Below are 20,424 nucleotides of genomic sequence, written 5' to 3'. Positions count from 1 at the left end.
GTAGTTACGCATTGCTTGATAGTGTGATGGCTGTTATATGGTGTGACATGGTGTGATGCATGGTTGCTGGCATGGTAAGGGTGATAATGTGATGGCTGGCATGGAAGGTGATAGTGATGGCGGCTGTCATATGGTAAGGTGATAGTGTGATGCATGGTTGTCATATGGCAAGGTGATATAGTGTGATGCATGGCATGGTAAGGTGAAAGTGTGTGATGCATGGCTGGTCATATGCGTGACAGTGTGATGCATGGCTGTCATATGGTAAGGTGACAAGTGTGATGCATGGTCATATGGTAAGGTGGAATGTGTGATGCATGGTCTATGGTAAGGTGATAGTGTGATGCATGGCTGTCATATGGCAAGGTGACATGGTGTGATGGCGTGCTCATATGGTAAGGTGATAGTGTGATGCATGGCTGTCATATGGCGAGGACATGTGGTGTGATGGCTATGGCCGTCATGGTAAGGTGATAGTGTTCTGCATGGGTGCTGGCGATGGTGGTGATAGTGATGCATGGTCAGGATATGGCAAGCAGATGGTGTGTGATGCATGGTGCTCATATGGTAATGTGATAAGTGTGATGCATGGCTGTCATGGTAAGGTGATAGTGCGATGCATGGCTGCGATATGGCAAGGTGACATGGTGTGATGCATGGCTGTCATATGGCAAGGTGATAGTGTGACATGGCTGGTTCATATGGTAAGGTTAAGAGCGTGGATGTGCATTGCTGTCATATGGTAAGGTGATAGTGTGATGCATGGCTGTCATATGGCAAGGTGACATGGTGTGATGCATGGGTGTCATATGGTAAGGTGAGTGTGATGCAATGCTGTCATGGATGGTAAGTGATAATGTGATGCATGGCTGTCATATGGCAAGGTGACATGGTGTGATGCATGGGTGTCATATAGTAAGGTGATAGTGTGATGCATGGCTGTCATATGGGTAAGTGATATGTGATGCATGGTCATATGGCAAGGTGATGTGTGATGCATGGGTGCGTCATATGGTAAGGTGATAGTGTGATGCATGACTGTCATATGGTAAGGTGATAGTGTGATGCATGGCAGTCAAGGCGGCAAGGTGACATGGTGTGATGCATGGCTGCTGGCGGCGGCAAGGTGATAGTGTGATGCATGGGTGTCATAGGTAAGGTGACATAGTGTGATGCATGTGTCATATGGTAAGGTGATAGTGTGATGCATGGCTGTCATATGGTAAGGTGATAGTGTGATGCGTATGGCTTATGGCAAGGTGACATGTTGTGATGCATGGCTGTCATATGGTAAGGTGATAGGTGGATGCATGGCTGTCATATGGTAAGGTGATAGTGGATGCATGGCTGTCACCTGGTGAGGTGATAGTGTGATGCATGGCTGTCATATGGCAAGGTGACATGGTGTGATGCATGCGTGTCATATGGTAAGGTGATAGTGTGATGCATGGCTGTCATATGGCAAGGTGACATGGTATGATGCATGGCTGTCAATGTAAGGGGTGATAGTGTGATGCATGGTCACCTGGTGAGGTGATAGTGATGCATGGCGTCTGTTATGGCAAGGTGATAGTGATGCATGGGTGTCATATGGTAAGTGACATAGTGTGATGCATGGTGTCATATGGCAAGGTGATAGAGATGCATGGGTGTCATATAAGGTGACATAGTGTGATGTATGGCATATGGTAAGGTGATATGGTGTGATGCATGTCATATGGCAAGGTGATAGTGTGATGCATGGGTGTCATATGTAAGGTGACATAGTGATGCATGGCTGTCATATGGTAAGGTGATAGTGTGATGGCTGTCATATGGCAAGGTGACATGGTGTGATGCATGGTCATATGGGCAAGGTGATAGTGTGATGGCGGCTGTCTGGGCGGTAAGGTGACATAGTGTGATGCATGGATGTCATATGGTAAGGGATAGGTGTTCTGCATGGTCTGCTGGCATGGTAAGGTGATAGTGTGATGCATGGCTGTCATATGGCAAGGTGACATGGTGATGCATGGCCGTCATATGGTAAGGTGATAGTGTGATGCATGGCTGTCATATGGTAAGGTGATAGTGATGCATGGCTGTCATATGGCAAGGTGACATGGTGTGATGCATGGGTGTCATATGGTAAGGTGATAGTGTGATGCATGGTTGTCATATGGTAAGGCGATAGTGTGATGCATGGCTGTCATATGGTAAGGTGATAGTGTGATGCATGGCTGTCACCTGGTGAGGTGATAGTGTGATGCATGGCTGTCATATGGCAAGGTGACATGGTGTGATGCATGGCTGTCATATGGCAAGGGATATGTGATGCATGGGTGTCATATGGTAAGGTGACATAGTGTGATGCATGGCTGTCATATGGCGATAGTGTGATGCATGGCCATCATATGGCAAGGTGACATGGTGTGATGCATGCTTGTCATATGGCAAGGTGATAGTGTGATGCATGGTCATATGGCATGCGTGATGGCGGCTGTTATGGTAAGGTGATAGTGTTCTGCATGGCTGCCATATGGTGGGTAGATAGTGTGATGCATGGCTGTCATATGGCAAGGTGATGGTGTGATGCATGGCTGCTTATATGGTAAGGTGATAGTGTGATGCATGGCTGTCATATGGTAAGGTGATAGTGTGATGCATGGCTGGTATGGCAAGGGACATGGTGTGATGCATGGCTGTCATATGGCAAGGTGATAGTGTGATGCATGGCTGTCATATGGCAAGGTGACATGGTGTGATGCATGGGTGTCATATGGTAAGGTGATAGTGTGATGCATGGCTGTCATATGGTAAGGTGATAGTGTGATGCATGGCATTATGGCAAGGTGACATGGTGTGATGCATGGGTGTCATATGGTAAGGTGATAGTGATGACGTCATGGGCAAGGATAGTGTGATGGCAGTCATATGGGCAAGGTGACAGGTGTGATGCATGGCTGTCATATGGCGTGGATAGTGTGGATGCATGGTCATATGGTAAGGTGACATAGTGTGATGCATGGCTGTCATGGTAAGGTGATAGTGTTCTGCATGGCTGTCATATGTAAGGTGATAGTGTGATGCATGGCTGTCATATGGCAAGGTGATGGTGTGATGCATGGGTGTCATATGGTAAGGTGATAGTGTGATGCATGGCTGTCATATGGTAAGTGATAGTGGATGCATGGCTGTGATATGGCAAGGTGACATGGTGTGATGCATGGCTGTCATATGGCAAGGTGATAGTGTGATGCATGGCTGTCATATGGTAAGGTTATGATAGTGTGATGCATGGCTGTCATATGGTAAGAGTGTGATGCAATGCTGTCATATGGCAAGGTGACATGGTGTGATGCATGGGTGTCATATGGTAAGGTGAGTGTGATGCATGCTGTCATATGGTAAGGTGATAATGTGATGCATGGATTGCTCATATGGCAAGGTGACATGGTGTGATGCATGGCTGTCATATGGTAAGGTGATAGTGTGATGGCGGCTGTCATATGGCAAGGTGACATGGTGTGTGATGCATGTCATATGGCAAGGTGATAGTGTGATGCATGGCTGTCATATGGCAAGGTGACATGGTGTGATGCATGGCTGTCATATGGTAAGGTGATAGTGTGATGCATGGCTGTCATATGGCAAGGTGACATGGTGTGATGCATGGCTGTCATGGTAAGGTGATAGTGTGATGCATGGCTGTCATATGGTAAGGTGATAGTGTGATGCATGGCTGTCATATGGCAGTGGATATGGTGTGATGCATGGCTGTCATATGGCAAGGTGATAGGTGATGATATTGTCATATGGTAAGGTGACATAGTGTGATGCATGGCTGATATGGTAAGGTGATAGGTGTGGCATGGCTGTCATATGGTGGTATGATAGTGATGCATGGCTTGTCATATGGTAAGGGTGACATGGTGTGATGCATGGTGTCATATGGTAAGGTGATAGTGTGATGCAATGCTGTCATATGGTAAGGTGATAGTGTGATGGCATGTGATATGGCAAGGTGACATGGTGTGATGCATGGCTGTCATATGGTAAGGTGATAGTGTGATGGCTATTATATGGTAAGGTGATGGTGTGATGGCTTGTCATATGGTAAGGGACATGGTGTGATGGCGGTGTCATATGGCAAGGTGATAGTGTGATGCATGTGCCATATGGCGGTGCGATAGTGTGATGCATGGCTGTCATATGGTAGTGACATAGTGTGAGTGCATGGCTGCTATGGTAAGGTGATAGTGTGATGCATGGCTGTCATATGGTAAGGTGACATGGTGTGATGCATGGCTGTCATATGGTAAGCGATAGTGTGATGCATGGTCATATGGCGGTGCGATGGTGTGATGCTGCGTGTCATGGTAGGTGAAAGTGTGATGCATGGTCATATGGCAAGGTGACATGGTGTGATATTGCCGCATGGGCAAGGTGATAGTGTGATGCATGGCTGTCATATGGTAAGGTGACATAGTGTGATGCATGGCTGTCATGGTAAGGTGATAGTGTTCTGCATGGCTGTCTGATGGTAAGGTGATAGTGTGATGCATGGCTGTCATCGGGCAAGGTGATATGGTGATGCATGGGTGTCATATGGTAAGGTGATAGTGTGATGCATGGCTCATATGGTAAGGTGATAGTGTGATGCGGCTGTGATATGGCAAGGTGATGGTGTGATGCATGGTCATATGGCAAGTGATAGTGTGATGCATGGCTGTCATATGGTAAGGTTACATAGTGTGATGCATGGCTGTCATATGGTAAGGTGAGTGTGATGCATGTTGTCATATGGCAAGGTGACATGGTGTGATGCATGGGTGTCAAGGCGGTTGAGAGTGTGATGCATGGCTGTCATATGGTAAGGTGATAGTGTGATGCATGGCTGTCATGCAAGGGGGTGTGACATGGGCGTACGTCATATGGTAAGGTGATAGTGTGATGCATGGCTGTCATATGGCAAGGTGACATGGTGTGATGCATGGCTGTCATATGGTATGGTGATAGTGTGATGCATGGCTGTCATATGGCAAGGTGACATGGTGTGATGCATGGCTGCTTGTGGTAAGGTGATAGTGTGATGCATGGCTGTCATATGGCAAGGTGATATGGTGTGATGCATGGCTGTCATATGGGTAAGGTGATAGTGTGATGCATGGCTGTCATATGGTAAGGTGATAGTGATGCATGGCTGTCATATGGTAAGGTGACATGGTGTGATGCATGGATTGTCATATGGCAAGGTGATAGTGTGATGCATGGCTGTCATATGGTAAGGTGATATAGTGTGAATGTGTCGATATGTAAGGTGACATGGTGTGATGCATGGATGTCATATGGTAAAGGATAGTGTGATGCATGCATTACATGGTAAGGGTGACATGGTGTGATGCATGGGTGTCATATGGTAAGGTGATAGTGTGATGCAATGCTGTCATATGGTAAGGTGATAGTGATGCATGGCTGTGATATGGCAAGGTGACATGGTGTGATGCATGGCTGTCATATGGTAAGGTGATAGTGTGATGCATGGCTGTCATATGGTAAGGTGACATGGTGTGATGCATGGCTGTCATATGGTAAGGTGACATGGTGTGATGCAGGTGCGCGGCAAGTGGGATAGTGTGATGCATGGGTGTCATGGCAAGGTGATAGTGGATGCATGGCTTGTCATATGGTAAGGTGACATAGTGATGCATGGCTGTCATATGGTAAGGTGATAGTGTGATGCATGGTGTCATATGGTAAGGTGATAGGTGTGATGCATGGCTGTCATATGGTAAGGTGATAGTGTGATGCATGGCTGTCATATGGCAAGGTGACATGGTGTGATGCATGGGTGTCATGGTAAGGTGATAGTGATGCATGGCTGTCATATGGCAAGGTGATATGGTGTGATGCAATGGGTATGGTAAGTGATAGTGATGCATGGCTGTCATATGGTAAGGTGATGTGTGATGCATGGCTGAGATATGGTGTGATAGTGTGATGCATGGCTGCATGGTAAGTGACATGGTGTGATGCATGGGTGTCATATGGTAAGGGGACATGGTGTGATGCGGTGTCATATGGTAAGGTGAAAGTGTGATGCATGGCTGTCATATGGCAAGGTGACATGGTGTGATGCATGGCTGTCATATGGCAAGGTGACATGGTGTGATGGGCTGTGTGCCATATGGCAAGGTGACATGGTGTAATGGCTATTGTCATATGGTAAGGTGATAGTGTGATGCTATGGCTCATATGGCAAGGTGACATGGTGTGATGCATGGCTGTCATATGGTAAGGTGATAGGTATGCATGGCTGTCATGTGGTAAGGTGATAGTGTGATGCATGGCTGTCATATGGCAAGGTGACATGGTGTGATGCATGGGTTTCATATAGCAAGTTGGTACAGAGTGGGTGTCATAGGGCAAGATGACATGGCAGGTGACATAGTGCCAACCTTTCATAGGGCGTATTAGAAATTTGGTCTTCAAATTGGAAATAAAAGAATTTTAATATAATGTTTCATACATTATAAGAAATATGTAAACAAATAATGTATGTATGTGTGTGTGTGTGTGTGTGTGTGTGTACCATTATAATTGGTCTTTAAGAAGGCCTCAATTATTATGGTACAATATCGGATGTCTCTACACACTGTTATTGGACAACTTTTAACATTACAATGGGTCTTTTAAAATCTGTCGATGATTATGACACAGTATCGATGCCTCTCACTCCATCCCTCCCCCAAAGAACTACCGTAGTGTCGCGGTGTTTGCGTGACCCTGGTATTCATTAAACCACAGTAAATACCATTATGGTGTGACATGATATTACTGGCGCATTAGCCTGTGCCGAAGGCTGCATATTACCTACGAGGCAAGCATTTATACCACCACTACCCATTAAGTTTAATTATCTAATATTGTGGTATAGCTTTAATGATTATGTATTTCACCAAATCACGCACACGCTGGAGCATACACACTCACGCTTATTTGTTCAGAAACATAGGAACACCAGCCCGCCCCTGCACACAGTTGGTTGTTACATTTTGTTTTTAATCTCTCTATTTTACGGGCATTAGCCCACCCGGGCACAGGTCACTTTTAATGACCCATATCAAGGCCTGGGAGGCGAAAATATGATATAATATTAATTATGATGATGTTGATGATGATAAAGATCATAATAAAATAAATAAAAAATATATATAAAGGAAAAACAATTATAATAAAAGGAAATAATATTACTAATAAAAATTACTATAAATTATAAATAATAATAATAACAATAATAATAATAATAATAATAATAATAATAATAATAATAATAATAATAATAAAGAGCCATAAATAAAAAACAAATAAATAAATATCGAGTGAGAAACAATATATGTATTTTGTATTGTCAAAGTAAGAGAAACAATTGAAACCTTGCAATTGTGTGTAAATGAGGCAGAAAGACAGATCAGTAATCTGGATCTTGGTCACAATTTTCGTGATGCCTTATAGTCTACCATTAGACAACACATTATGTTTCCAATATCTTCCCAGGCGGTATTACCTCCCTGTTTGATAGCTGCCTACTACCTACAAAGAGATGTAAACAAATTTTGTTTAATATGACTCGTAATTTTTTTTTCTCTCTCTCTCTCTGATATTGTCCCTCTGGTAAATAAAATTACAATGTGAAAATACAAATTAAAGGCAGTTTACAACCAGACTATCTTTCCACACACCACCACCACCATTTTATTATTATTATTATTATTATTATTATTATTATTATTATTATTATAATTATTATTATTATTATTACTTTGCTGTCACTCAGAATCGAGTATGACGATAATCCAGCTATGAAACAACGAGTTATTTAGGATGTCACCTTCATTGGTGAGCTCTGAGGTGACTCGAGGGGTCGATACAGGACCGGCAAGGCTACTTTTAGTACGAGAGGGGCGGCGGCAGCGTCTTTCCGGCGCTGACGCTTGTCTGCCTCGGTATGCAGTTGGGCTAACTCGAAAGTATTGATACCTTCTCGTGTGGTGCTCCTCCAAGCGTTACGGTGGGGTGATCGTCTCCCAGGTGAGGGGGGTCGATTTGGCACTTTTTTTTTGTCTTAGGACTATCCTTATACCTTTTCCTTTGGCCGCCGGCGTTACGGTTACCATTCGTTAGGTGACTGTAAAGTAGCTATTTTGGCAGTCCATGCGGGTAACATGGCCAGTCCAACGTACCACAAACGTACCTCAAACTTGGCCTCAGCTGACAATTGACCATGGAAGCCACTTGTCCAGAGAGCCATGATTAATGTAGCAGCATTGGCAAAGAAACACGCCAAGATTGCCCCACAGCTTCTGGCAATGGCCTATCTGGGTGTGGCACAGTTGCATACCTGTTTGGCATTGGCAAATCTGGGGGAACTGAACTGAATGCTGCTATGCCAGAGGCCATCGATGAAGCTGCTAAGTTCATAGCCAAGTGCTATGGATGTACAAGTGAAAATGGAGCAACCTTTCCAGTGACGATGTTTATGATGTCTTCTGGGTGGTCGTCTTTGTCCAAGGGATCCTCACAGTACTGTAACTTCTCTCGAATATTCAACTGGTCCTGGTTGTTATTGCTTATTCATGATGGTTTCTCCTCTTTGTGGGTTGTGACATCCACTTGTTTGTACCCTTCGGTCATGTCAGGAACATCTTTGAGGATTTTGGTACAGACGTGCATACTAATCGCCCATCGTTTCAGTGCAGAAGGCTTCAGAGTGATCCCGATGATACCCGTGGCCCCGTGTCCATATCTCATGAGTTAGGAAAATATAATTAACATATTTTGTGCATGTATAACAAATGATCAGACAGACATTATATTAGTCTTATTGATTCGGAGACCCTAAAAACATGGGTATACACACCATTTATTTGATCGTATCCCTTGTAGTTATGGAACTACTGTATTGTTAAAAAATGAATTTCAGTTAGGGCCGACTTAATTTGCATTTCATGCAACTTGCTCACGGGTGCCAGGGTGGCATCACTCAGATGACATAAGATTGCAAAAAAAAAAAAAAAACTTTGTAAGGACCCTATTGCAAGGTTCACCTCAAAATTATCATGTCACTGGAGGACTATACCCGTAAGTACAGAGTCTACCAATGGCCTGGACCGCTGAAAATTTTCAATAAAGCGTTAATTATTATTAATGTTATTATTATTATATTATTACTATTATTTTTCAAAACACACACACACACACACACACACACACATATTCTTGGTCATCGCAGTAGGTTCATCCATCTTTAAATTCTTCTCTGAATAATTTTTTCCCCTTCCCAATGTTCCTTTGGTTCTCTGCCCTGTGGAATACTTGATGGGTAATCAGAGATCACCAGCCTTTTAGCCGGTGAAAGGGGGAAGGAGGTGGGGAATAGGAAGACTGATATAGTGGAAGGGGAGGTGTCGGGAGAGAGAGAGAGACTATCGTTATACCGTATCTGTATACCTACTTAATTACTGCATTCGGTTTTATTTGTAACATGAATAGTGTGTGTGTGTGTGTGTGTGTGTGTGTGTGTGTGTGTTGAGAATAAACGAGTCCGTGTGTCGTTTTCTTAGGATCACCATCATTGGTTTGTGTCTCCTAGCCTCACGTCCCCATCCACCTTGCCACACCCCCCATCCCCCACCCTCCATCCCCTTCACCCCATCCCCCACCCCACCTCTCCATCCCCATCCCACATCTCCATTCCCACCCCCCATCCCCCACCTTCCATCCCCTTCATCCCACTCCCACCATGTTTCAGCTCCTCTCTCTCTCTTCCTTCCTTCCTTATTCCTTCTTCCTCCTTCCTTGTACACCTCCTTACACTCCTCCCCCTCTACCCGCCCCCCTTGTACACCTAACTTTACACATCCTTCCTCCCCACCCTCCCCAGGGTGGTGGTGCCTGCTGGGACGCCCTCCGTATTATCCCCCTTGAGTACCATGACATTTCCCCTTGAGTACCATGACTTATCCCCTTGAGTATCATAACTTATCCCTTTGATTACGATGACTTATCTCCTTGACTACGATGATTTATCTCCTTGACTACGATGACTTATCTCCGGCTACATTTCTCCTTACTACGATGACTTATCTCCTTGATTACGATGACTTATCTCGCTGACTACGACTTATCTCGCCGACTACGATGACTTATCTCTTTGTTACGATGATTTATGTCCTGACTACGATGACTTATCTCCTTGACTACGATGACTTATCTCCTTGACTACGATGACTTATCTCCTGATTACGATGACTTATCTCTGAGCCGACTTATCTCTGACTACGATGACTTATCTCCTTGATTACGATGACTTATCTCCTTGATTACGATGACTTATCTCTTGCAGTTACGATGACTTATCTCCTTGATTACGATGACTTACTCCTGGAGCTACGATGACTTATCTCCTTGATTACGATGACTTATCTCCTTGAGTACGATGACTTATCCCGCGATTCGATGACTTATCTCCTTGATTACGATGACTTATCCCCTTGATTACGATGACTTATCTCCTTGAGTACCATGACTTATCTCCTTGACTACGATGACTTATCCCCTTGATTACGATGACTTATCTCCTTGACTACGATGACTTATCCTCTGATTACGATTACTTATCCCCTTGATTACGATGACTTATCTCCTTGATTACGATGACTTATCTCCTTGATTACGATGACTTATCCCCTTGATTACGATGACTTATCTCCTTGATTACGATGACTTATCTCCTTGATTACGATGACTTATCCCCTTGATTATGATGACTTATCTCCTTGAGTACGATGACTTATCCCCTTGATTACGATGACTTATCTCCTTGACTACGATGACTTATCCCCTTGATTACGATGACTTATCTCCTTGACTACGATGACTTATCCCCTTTGAGTATGATGAGATTTATCCCTTGATTGCACATGACTATTCTTGATTACGATGACTTTCATTCCTTGATCACGATGACTTATCTCCTGACTACGATGACTTATCCTTGACTACGATGATTTATCCCTTGATTACGATGACTTATCTCTTGATTACGATGACTTATCCTTGATTACGATGACTTATCCTTGATTACGATGACTATTCCTTGATTACGATGACTTATCCCCTTGATTACGATGACTTATCTCCTTGACTACGATGACTTATCCCCTTGATTACGATGACTTATCCCCTTGATTACGATGACTTATCTCCTTGATTACGATGACTTATCTCCTTGATTACGATGACTTATCTCCTTGACTACGATGACTTATCTCCTTGATTATGATGACTTATCCCCTTGATTACGATGAGTTATCTCCTTGATTACGATGAGTTATCTCCTTGATTACGATGAGTTATCTCCTTGATTACGATGACTCATCCCCTTGATTACGATGACTTATCTCCTTGACTACGATGACTTATCTCCTTGACTACGATGACTTATCTCCTTGATTACAATGACTTATCTCCTTGAGTACGATGACTTATCCCCTTGATTACAATGACTTATCCCCTTGATTACGATGACTTATCTCCTTGACTACGATGACTCATCTCCTTGATTACGATGACTTATCCTTTGACTACGATGACTTATCCCCTTTGATTACAATGCGACTTATCCCCTTGATTAGTATGACTTATCCCCTGATTACGATGACTCTATCTCCTTGATTATGATGAGACTTATCTCCTTGACTACGATGATGACTTTATCTCCCTTGAGTACCATGACTTATCCCCTTGATTACGGCGACTTATCTCCTTGACTACGATGACTTATCCCCTTGATTACGATGACTTATCTCTTTGATTATGATGACTTATCTCCTTGACTACGATGACTTATCTCCTTGAGTACGATGACTTATCCCCTTGATTACGATGACTTATCCCCTTGATTACGATGACTTATCTCCTTGACTACAATGACTTATCCCCTTGATTACGATGACTTATCTCCTTGATTACGATGACTTATCTCCTTGATTATGATGACTTATCTCCTTGACTACGATGACTTATCCTTGAGTACGATGATTTATCCCTTGACGGCGATGACTTATCCTTGACTACGATGACTTATCTCCTTGACTACGATGACTTATCCCCTTGATTACGATGACTTATCCCCTTGATTACGATGACTTATCTCCTTGATTACGATGACTTATCCCCATGATTACGATGACTTATCTCCTTGACTACGATGACTTATCTCCTTGATTACGATGACTTATCCCTTTGATTACGATGACTTATCTCCTTGACTACGATGACTTATCTCCTTGAGTACCATGACTTATCCCCATGATTACGATGACTTATCTTGACTACTATGACTTATCCCTTGATTACGATGACTTATCTCTGACTTATGACTTATCCTTGAGTACGATGACTTATCCCCTTGATTACGATGACTTATCCCCTTGATTACGATGACTTATCTCCTTGACTACAATGACTTATCCCCTTGATTACGATGACTTATCTCCTTGATTACGATGACTTATCTCCTTGATTATGATGACTTATCTCCTTGACTACGATGACTTATCTCCTTGAGTACGATGACTTATCCCCTTGATTACGATGACTTATCTCCTTGACTACGATGACTTATCTCCTTGACTACGATGACTTATCCCCTTGATTACGATGACTTATCCCCTTGATTACGATGACTTATCTCCTTGATTACGATGACTTATCCCCATGATTACGATGACTTATCTCCTTGACTACGATGACTTATCTCCTTGATTACGATGACTTATCTCCTTGAGTACCATGACTTATCTCCTTGATTATGATGACTTATCTCCTTGACTACGATGACTTATCCCCTTGATTACGATGACTTATCTCCTTGACTACGATGACTTATCCCCTGATTACGATTACTTATCCCCTTGATTACGATGACTTATCTCCTTGATTACGATGACTTATCTCCTTGATTACGATGACTTATCCCCTTGATTACGATGACTTATCTCCTTGATTACGATGACTTCTATCTCCTTGACTATTTATGACCATCCTGATTACGATTACTTATCCCCTGATTTACGAGATGACTTCATCTCCTTGATTACGATGACTTATCTCCTTGATTACGATGACTTATCCCCTTGATTACGATGACTTATCTCCTTGATTACGATGACTTATCTCCTTGATTACGATGACTTATCCCCTTGATTATGATGACTTATCTCCTTGAGTACGATGACTTATCCCCTTGATTACGATGACTTATCTCCTTGACTACGATGACTTATCCCCTTGATTACGATGACTTATCTCCTTGACTACGATGACTTATCCCCTGATTACGATTACTTATCCCCTTGATTACGATGACTTATCTCCTTGAGTACGATGACTTATCCCCTTGATTACGATGACTTATCTCCTTGATTACGATGACTTATCTCCTTGACTACGATGACTTATCTCCTTGACTACGAGATATCCCTTGATTACGATGACTTATCCCCTTGATTACGATGACTTATCTCCTTGATTACGATGACTTATCTCCTTGATTACGATGACTTATCCCCTTGATTACGATGACTTATCTCCTTGATTACGATGACTTATCCCCTTGATTACGATGACTTATCTCCTTGACTACGATGACTTATCCCCTTGATTACGATGACTTATCCCCTTGATTACGATGACTTATCTCCTTGATTACGATGACTTATCTCCTTGATTACGATGACTTATCTCCTTGACTACGATGACTTATCTCCTTGATTATGATGACTTATCCCCTTGATTACGATGAGTTATCTCCTTGATTACGATGAGTTATCTCCTTGATTACGATGAGTTATCTCCTTGATTACGATGACTCATCCCCTTGATTACGATGACTTATCTCCTTGACTACGATGACTTATCTCCTTGACTACGATGACTTATCTCCTTGATTACAATGACTTATCTCCTTGAGTACGATGACTTATCCCCTTGATTACAATGACTTATCCCCTTGATTACGATGACTTATCTCCTTGACTACGATGACTGATCTCCTTGATTGCGATGACTTATCTCTTTGACTACGATGACTTATCCCCTTGATTACAATGACTTATCCCCTTGATTATGATGACTTATCTCCTTGATTACGATGACTTATCTCCTTGATTATGATGACTTATCTCCTTGACTACGATGACTTATCTCCTTGAGTACCATGACTTATCCCCTTGATTACGATGACTTATCTCCTTGACTACGATGACTTATCCCCTTGATTACGATGACTTATCTCTTTGATTATGATGACTTATCTCCTTGACTACGATGACTTATCTCCTTGAGTACGATGACTTATCCCCTTGATTACGATGACTTATCCCCTTGATTACGATGACTTATCTCCTTGACTACAATGACTTATCCCCTTGATTACGATGACTTATCTCCTTGATTACGATGACTTATCTCCTTGATTATGATGACTTATCTCCTTGACTACGATGACTTATCTCCTTGAGTACCATGACTTATCCCCTTGATTACGATGACTTATCTCCTTGACTACGATGACTTATCTCCTTGACTACGATGACTTATCCCCTTGATTACGATGACTTATCCCCTTCATTACGATGACTTATCTCCTTGATTACGATGACTTATCCCCATGATTACGATGACTTATCTCCTTGACTACGATGACTTATCTCCTTGATTACGATGACTTATCTCCTTGAGTACCATGACTTATCTCCTTGATTATGATGACTTATCTCCTTGACTACGATGACTTATCCCCTTGATTACGATGACTTATCTCCTTGACTACGATGACTTATCTCCTTGAGTACGATGACTTATCCCCTTGATTACGATGACTTATCCCCTTGATTACGATGACTTATCTCCTTGACTACAATGACTTATCCCCTTGATTACGATGACTTATCTCCTTGATTACGATGACTTATGTCCTTGATTATGATGACTTATCTCCTTGACTACGATGACTTATCTCCTTGAGTACGATGACTTATCCCCTTGATTACGATGACTTATCTCCTTGACTACGATGACTTATCTCCTTGACTACGATGACTTATCCCCTTGATTACGATGACTTATCCCCTTGATTACGATGACTTATCTCCTTGATTACGATGACTTATCCCCATGATTACGATGACTTATCTCCTTGACTACGATGACTTATCTCCTTGATTACGATGACTTATCTCCTTGAGTACCATGACTTATCTCCTTGATTATGATGACTTATCTCCTTGACTACGATGACTTATCCCCTTGATTACGATGACTTATCTCCTTGACTACGATGACTTATCCCCTGATTACGAATACTTATCCCCTTGATTACGATGACTTATCTCCTTGATTACGATGACTTATCTCCTTGATTACGATGACTTATCCCCTTGATTACGATGACTTATCTCCTTGATTACGATGACTTATCTCCTTGATTACGATGACTTATCCCCTTGATTACGATGACTTATCCCCTTGAGTACGATGACTTATCCCCTTGATTACGATGACTTATCTCCTTGACTACGATGACTTATCCCCTTGATTACGATGACTTATCTCCTTGACTACGATGACTTATCCCCTGATTACGATTACTTATCCCCTTGATTACGATGACTTATCTCCTTGATTACGATGACTTATCCCCTTGATTACGATGACTTATCTCCTTGATTACGATGACTTATCTCCTTGACTACGATGACTTGATGATATCCCCTTGATTACGATGACTTATCTCCTTGACTACGATGACTTATCCCCTGATTACGATTACTTATCCCCTTGATTACGATGACTTATCTCCTTGACTACGATGACTTATCCCCTTGACTACGATGACTTATCCCCTTGATTACGATGAGTTATCTCCTTGATTACGATGACTTATCTCCTTGACTACGATGACTTATCTCCTTGATTACGATGACTTATCCCCTTGATTACGATGACTTATCCCCTTGATTACGATGACTTATCTCCTTGACTACGATGACTTATCCCCTTGATTACGATGACTTATCCCCTTGATTACGATGACTTATCCCCTTGATTACGATGACTTATCTCCTTGACTACGATGACTTATCCCCTTGATTACGATGACTTATCTCCTTGATTACGATGACTTATCTCCTTGATTACGATGACTTATCTCCTTGATTATGATGACTTATCTCCTTGACTACGATGACTTATCTCCTTGAGTACGATGACTTATCTCCTTGACTACGATGACTTATCTCCTTGACTACGATGACTTATCTCCTTGATTATGATGACTTATCTCCTTGACTACGATGACTTATCTCTTTGATTATGATGACTTATCTCCTTGACTACGATGACTTATCTCCTTGATTACGATGACTTATCTCCTTGATTACGATGACTTATCTCCTTGACTACGATGACTTATCTCCTTGACTACGATGACTTATCCCTTGATTACGATGACTTATCCCCTTGATTACGATGACTTATCTCCTTGATTACGATGACTTATCCCCATGATTACGATGACTTATCTCCTTGACTACGATGACTTATCTCCTTGATTACGATGACTTATCCCTTTGATTACGATGACTTATCTCCTTGACTACGATGACTTATCTCCTTGAGTACCATGACTTATCCCCATGATTACGATGACTTATCCCTTTGATTACGATGACTTATCTCCTTGATTACGATGACTTATCCCTTTGATTACGATGACTTATCTCCTTGATTACGATGACTTATCCCCTTGATTACAATGACATCTCTTTGATTATGATGACTTATCTCCTTGATTACGATGACTTATCCCTTTGATTACGATGACTTATCTCCTTGATTACAATGACTTTTCTCCTTGATTATAATTACTTATCTCATTGACTACAATGACTTATCCCCTTGATTACGATGACTTATCTCCTTGATTACGATGACTTATCTCCTTGATTACGATGACTTATCCCCTTGATTACAATGACTTTTCTCCTTGATTATAATTACTTATCTCATTGACTACAATGACTTATCCCCTTGATTACGATGACTTATCTCCTTGATTGCGATGACTTATCTCGTTAATTATGATGACTTATCTCCTTGATTACGATGACTTATCTCCTTGAGTACCATGACCTATCCCCATGATTACAATGACCTATCCCAATGATTACAATGACTTATCCCCTTGATTACGATGACTTATCTCCTTGATTACGATGACTTATCTCGTTAATTATGATGACTTATCTCCTTGATTACGATGACTTATCTCCTTGAGTACCATGACCAATGACAATTATCCCCTTGATTACGATGACTTATCTCCTTGATCTCCTACGATGACTTATCTCCTTGAGTACCATGACCTATCCCCATGATTACAATGACCTATCCCCATGATTACAATGACTTATCCCCTTCATTACGATGACTTATCTCCTTGATTACGATGACTTTTCTCCTTGACTACGATGACTTATCTCCTTGAGTACCATGACCTATCCCCATGATTACAATGACCTATCCCCATGATTACAATGACTTATCCCCTTCATTACGATGACTTATCTCCTTGATTACGATGACTTTTCTCCTTGACTACGATGACTTATCTCCTTGAGTACCATGACCTATCCCCATGATTACAATGACCTATCCCCATGATTACAATGACTTATCCCCTTCATTACGATGACTTATCTCCTTGATTACGATGACTTTTCTCCTTGACTACGATGACTTATCTCCTTGAGTACCATGACCAAATCCCCATGATTACGATGACTTATCCCCTTGATTACGATGACTTATCTCCTTGATTGCGATGACTTATCTCGTTAATTATGATGACTTATCTCCTTGACTGCGATGACTTATCCCCTTGATTACGATGACTTATCTCCTTGAGTACCATGACCTATCCCCATGATTACAATGACCTATCCCAATGATTACAATGACTTATCCCCTTGATTACGATGACTTATCTCCTTGATTACGATGACTTATCTCGTTAATTATGATGACTTATCTCCTTGATTACGATGACTTATCTCCTTGAGTACCATGACCTATCCCCATGATTACAATGACCTATCGCCATGATTACAATGACTTATCCCCTTGATTACGATGACTTATCTCCTTGATTACGATGACTTATCTCGTTAATTATGATGACTTATCTCCTTGATTACGATGACTTATCCCCTTGATTATGATGAGTTATCTCCTTGATTACGATGACTGATCTCCTTGATTACGATGACTTATCTCCTTGATTACGATGAGTTATCTCCTTGATTACGATGACTTATCTCGTTAATTATGATGACTTATCCTTGATTACGATGACTTATCCCCTTGATTATGATGAGTTATCTCCTTGATTACGATGACTTATCTCCTTGATTACGATGACTTATCTCCTTGATTACGATGAGTTATCTCCTTGATTACGATGACTGATCTCCTTGATTACGATGACTGATCTCCTTGACTACGATGACTTATCCCCTTGATTACGATGACTTACCTCTTTGACTACGGTGACTTTTCTCCTTGAATACGATGACTTATCTCCTTGACTATGATGACTTATCCTTGACTACGATGACTTTTCTCCTTAATTATGATGACTTATCTCCTTGATTACGATGACTTATCCCCTTGATTACGATGACTTATCTCCTTGACTACGATGACTTATCCCTTGAATATGATGATTTATCTCCTTGACTACGATGACTTTTCTCCTTGATTACGATGACTGATCTCCTTGACTACGATGACTTATCCCCTTGATTACGATGACTTACCTCTTTGACTACGATGACTTATCGCCTTGATTACGATGACTTATCTCCTTGAGTACCATGACTTATCCCCTTGATTACAGTGACTTATCTCCTTGACTATGATGACTTATCTCCTTGATTACGATGACTTTTCTCCTTGATTACGATGACTATCTCCTTGATTACGATGACTTATCTCCTTGATTATGATGACTTATCCCCTTAAGATGACTTATCTCTTTGACTACGATGACTTATCTCCTTGACTACGATGATTTATCTCCTTGAGTACCATGACATATCCCCTTGATTACGATGACTTATCCCATTGATTACGATGACTTATCTCCTTGATCACGATGACTTATCTCCTTGATTACAATGACTTATTTCCTTGACTATGATGACTTATCCCTTGAATATGATGATTTATCGCCTTCACTACGATGACTTTTCTCCTTGATTATGATAACTTATCTCCTTGATTACGATGACTTATCTCCTTGATTACGATGACTTATCTCCTTGATTACGATGACTGATCTCCTTGACTACGATGACTTATTCCCTTGATTACGATGACTTACCTCTTTGACTACGATGACTTATCCCCTTGATTACGATGACTTATCTCCTTGACTACGGTGACTTATCTCCTTGACTACAATGACTTATCCCCTTGAATACGATGATTTATCTCCTTGACTACGATGACTTATCTCCTTGATTACGATGACTTATCCCCTTGATTACAATGATTTATCTCCTTCATTACGATGACTTTTCTCCTTGATTAAGATGACTTATCTCCTTGAGTACCATGACATATCCCCTTGATTACGATGACTTATCCCCTTGATTACGATGACTTATCTCCTTGACTACGATGACTTATCCCTTGAATATGATGATTTATCTCCTTCACTACGATGACTTTTCTCCTTGATTATGATGACTTATCTCCTTGATTACGATGACTTATCTCCTTGACTACGATGACTTATCTCCTTGACTACAATGACTTATCCCCTTGAATACGATGATTTATCTCCTTGACTACGATGACTTATCTCCTTGATTACGATGACTTATCCCCTTGATTACGATGACTTATCTCATTGACTATGATGACTTATCTCCTTGATTACGATGACTTATCTCCTTGATTACGATGACTTATCTCCTTGAGTACCATGACTTATCCCCTTGAGTACCATGACTTATCCCCTTGAGTACCATGACTTATCCCTTTGATTACGATGACTTATCTCCTTGACTACAATGAATTGTCTCCTTGACTACAATGAATTGTCTCCTTGACTACGATGACTTATCTCCTTGTTTACGATGACTTATCGCCTTGATTACGATGACTTATCTCCTTGATTACGATGACTTATCTCCTTGAGTACCATGACTTATCTCCTTGAGTACCATGACTTATCCCTTTGATTACCTAATATAACATAACATAACCTAACCTAACCTAACTTAACGTAACCTAGGTAGTAAGCAGCTATCCAAC

The sequence above is a fragment of the Homarus americanus genome, unplaced genomic scaffold, assembly GCF_018991925.1.
Source record: "Homarus americanus isolate GMGI-L3 unplaced genomic scaffold, GMGI_Hamer_2.0 scaffold41366, whole genome shotgun sequence".
NCBI lineage: Eukaryota > Metazoa > Arthropoda > Malacostraca > Decapoda > Nephropidae > Homarus > Homarus americanus.
Note: the sequence above shows the minus strand (reverse complement) of the source record.